This window comes from Crocodylus porosus, unplaced genomic scaffold, assembly GCF_001723895.1.
Source record: "Crocodylus porosus isolate Cpor-Errol unplaced genomic scaffold, CroPor_comp1, whole genome shotgun sequence".
Lineage (NCBI taxonomy): Eukaryota > Metazoa > Chordata > Crocodylia > Crocodylidae > Crocodylus > Crocodylus porosus.
In genome coordinates, this window is record NW_017728886.1 from 207,975,880 (window position 1) to 207,980,284 (window position 4,405).

Below are 4,405 nucleotides of genomic sequence, written 5' to 3' on the forward strand. Positions count from 1 at the left end.
CACTGTAATATCTTAAGGTTAAATCAACAAAGGACAGAAGGGAGCAGAAACTCAGCATCTCATCTTTCTGCCTACTGGAAGTCATGGGAAAGGTAATTTGGTGCCTAACAGCTTTGTTACCCTGAGATCATGCTAAATCTATGGAAAGTTATATGATATTAGAGTTAGAATATGCTGCGAGTCATACATGTTTAGGGTTAATATGGTCTCTGGCCTGCACAGCTCTGACTTGCCGCTGGAGGGCTGGTGTGCAGGCGCATGGCTAGGAGCCAGGACACCACAAAAAGGAAGTTGCCTAAAATAGCCAATATCCAAGAGGGGTTTAGCTTAAAGGATTTAGTGTTTAGGGCAACCCCCTAGGAGTTGGTAGATTTGGGTCTATTGTTTAAGTATATTCTCTTCTTCATTGATTCTAAGGCTTTTGTCACATGTTCACTTGTAACTGCTAAAAATCACTGGAATGCTATGTTGTCTTAAAGTTAGTACCTGTTAAGGTGCACATTCACTTGCAACCTCTGCAAAATCACTGGACAATAACCCTAGTCTGAAAGGGAACAACTTCTGAGGGCACCTATATGGTTTGAACATGCATCTGTGAACATGCATCTGCTTGTGTTTTAATTGTGCTTGCTTAGTGTTAAGCTGAAAGTGTAACACAACCCTAAGCCTTGACCCAACCTACCTGTTTTCAGTCTTTCGTATTACCCCTGCCCGATGTGTTGGTCACTCCACCAGCATGGTCCTTGTCAAAATCCACCTTCTCTACACATCCCATCAGCAGATTCAACTGTGGGCCCAAATTAAGCAGCTTCTTTCTTTGCATTACCTGCAGTGTTCTTTACCTCACCTAGTTTTGGCATACAAAATACAGTAATGAGTAAAGGATAAATTATACAGGAACTAATTGATACATCACTGAGCAGCCAGCTGCTTAATAACCAAGTTGTTCTAACCTGTTAGCAAGGAGAAGACTATGAAGAAAAGCATATAGCTCAAAACTCTAGAACTCTCAAATTAAAGTTATTTCAGCTGAGACAGAGAGAAGTAGTTAGCCATGTTAGTCTGAAGCCAGTCAGAAGGCAGGGTAGATAAGCACCATTACAGACCAACTAAGAAATGTATAGAAAGAGCATAAGCTTTTGTGAACTCAGGGTTACTTCATCACATGCTGTGACAGGACTTGGATAAAGCAGAGTATAAGAAGGAGAGAGAAATTAAAATAAAAAAACAAGGGAGGGGGCAGAGAGCAAGAGAGAAGGGGGAAGAGGGAGGTCTGCAGAGAGAGATTCGCTGTCTACCTCATTCCTTTCCTGTTTTTTATTCTGAATATTTGAATGTTTGGGAGAAGATAGGTTTGGGAATTGGTGCAGAGCGCAACATAGCACCCTTATATTGCCTCTACTCATGCTCTGGAATAAACCCAACAGGTTTATGCTGACACAGCATTCCCTGAATAAGGGGAATATCAACACAGAAAATAGCTATCCTCGTGCACATTACCAGCAACCTTCTGTCCCTGGGGATCACGCCCATGTGATTCTCTCAGAGTGCAGCTTCTGTGGCCAGGTGGAAGAGGGTGGTGAAATTACTGATCTTCCTACTATGCATCTGAGCCATTCTCTTTTCAGTCGTTCCATGCAGTAGACTGGAGCATATGTGCATGTGTATGCTCAGTAAATATTAGTTAATTTTCTACTAGAAATGCCAAAAGCTTAACAGGCATCTAATTATTGCCACAAAATACTATTTAATCCCACATACTTAAACAAATACCACAATAAATAGTTGTCATATTCAAGCCAACATTTGGAATGTAACTTTCTGCCTAATACCAACACATTAAAATTTCAAATCTGATACAAAAGAACACTACAACTGTTTAAGAAATTATGGGCTCAATTAACTGGTTTTCTTAGGCCATCTAGTGTTGGAAATATAGTAGTACAAATTAAAAACTATTTGGTTTATGGAGGTGTTGAAACCTAACACATATAATAAACACAATATTATTGTTCATAGGTGCTGACTTTTATTTTTGCTGTGGGAGGGTGGGGGTAAGATGATAGACATGTGGAAAGTTTTGCACCCTTCAGGTGATAGCCCTCTTCCTGAGGTGGGTCAGGGCCCTTGGGCCCCCACATACTTGACATCCATAATATTGCTACAGGAAAGACATATTTTTTAATAATAGTGGGATAGATTTGCTAGCACTGTCTGAATGAGATTAGTACCTGGCTCCATGGTTTTTCTGCTTCTTCATCAGTATCAATTTCAAAACGCATTTTAATGTTTAAATAATGTGGATAGTGAAGTCTGAAGACTGGAATTTTTGTATTAAAAACAAAATTGTTCATAAAAGTATTACTGTTATTTTCTAATGTGAGCAATTTTGGATTGTTCTGGACAGAAGTCATTGATAGACTCAGATATTCAAGGAAGTTACAAAGAATGTACGAAGTTGTAATTTTACTGAGTAAAGTAAAAATGAAGCATAAAAAGAGGTTCCTTGCTCACACTTCGAAGCTTCATTTCACTCATCATGCTGCCCCATGAGCCTTGTGACTTTCTTGGGGCCATAATGCCCGGTATCACCCAGCTCCCTGCTGCATCTCTCAGATGCACAGAGCTCTGCCAACATTACCCAGCCCCCTACCCTGACAGTCACCCCCAAGGAAAATCCCTCAAACTACACAGCTCAGCTCCTGCAGAAGCTTCACCATGCCATCTCCAAGCTGGGCAGTGTCTTGTTTTTAGAACTAAACAAAGGCTGCATAACGCACATTCAAACGTTCTGGGAGAATTCTCCTGAGTTTGTTCTTGTAGAGAAATTTACCAAGAGCCATGTGTACAGCCATTCAATGCTGAGGCCCTGAAGAGCTTACACCACAGGTGGGCAAAAGTGAGCCCGAGAGCCAAATGCGGCCCACCAGGCCATTCTATCTGGCCCACCGGGCCCCTAAAAAATTTAGAAAATTGATATTAATCTGCCCTGGGCTGCCTGTCATGCGCCCCTCAATGACTTACTGAAACTCAGTAGGTGACCCTCTGCCCAAAGTAATTGCCTGCCCCTGGCTTACACTGTGCAGCCAGGGAGTGCTCTGCAAGTTTCTTCAGTCTGCCTGGCAACAGATGACATCAGTGCATAGGGCAGCCCTGATTGGCTAACCCAGGCTCATCCTGTGTTTCCCTGCAGCAGAATGTGGGGATTGTAAAGTGGAAATGTTTTGGAGCAGCAGTCCAGTGAGTGACACCCTATCTCCTTGGGCAGGGGAAAGGTAGGGAAGCTGGAGGACTATATTCTCTGCTGAGAAAAGCCATGGGATGTACAGACACTCTCCCAGGAGAATTTCTCCTGGGAGTGATTTAATTCTGGTTGTTCCCAAGTTATTTTTCCCCTGGCGTGGCCATTTTTACTCAGGGAGAAAAAACCTGAACATCTGTACACTTGTGGTCTCTCCTAGAAGAGCAGTGACTACCCCAGGAGAAACTGAATGTCTATATGAGGCCAAAGTTAATCTAAACCAGGGGCTGGCAATTATTTGGGCCCACAGGCCACATAGGGAGTTTTGGGGAGCTGTCACAGGCAAAGTGAGTATCCACCCCCCACACCATGCAACAGCTTACCAAACCTCCTTATGTGGGATGGTACTGCAGGGGGGAAGCTGGTGTGGGCATGGGTGGGCAGCAGCTTCAGCAAGAGGAACTTAGCTGGGCCTCCCACTGCCACCAAAACCACCTCTAGGCTGCCCTTTTAGCCTGATGAGAGGTTGGAGCTGCTGCCCTCCTTCAGCATTGGCAGCCTTAGTGCACAGGCAGTGGTGGCCAAGCAGAAGTTGCTCCTGGGTGTGGGAGGAACCACAGAGCAACCACAATGTCCACTCTGGCAACTGCAGCAAGAAGGGGGAGGTGACTGCAGACAATGGCAGCGGTGAGGGGAAGGTGACCGCAGCTCCCACTCAATTCTACTTTTTCTCCGCACCCAGCAGCAGCAACTTCTGCCCAACCGCTGCTGCCACTCATCGTGGTCAGGGTCGGCAGGTCTAGAGTGGGTGCTGCAGGGACCCTGATCCCCACATGTGAGACGGGCTGGGGCTAGGGCTATGTGCTCAGTCCAGGCCTTGGGCCCTGTCTGCATGGGTTCCAGCCAGTCTTTGTGGGGCTCCAGCCAGCGGCAGCAGCTGGAAGGAGCCACCACTGCCAGGCCTGCTGGAAAATGGAGTCCATCTGCAGAGCTGCCTCAGCCCTGATAGTATGCAACTGTTAAGGCTGGACAGAAAAACAATGAACTGTAACTATTTGTCTCTTTAGAATCTGTGAACTGTAACTGTCTTATAGTTTTTAGCAAAGACTTTATATTATTTTCTCTTTTTTTTGTGTAACTGCCGCGTGGCACTCTCACATTTAT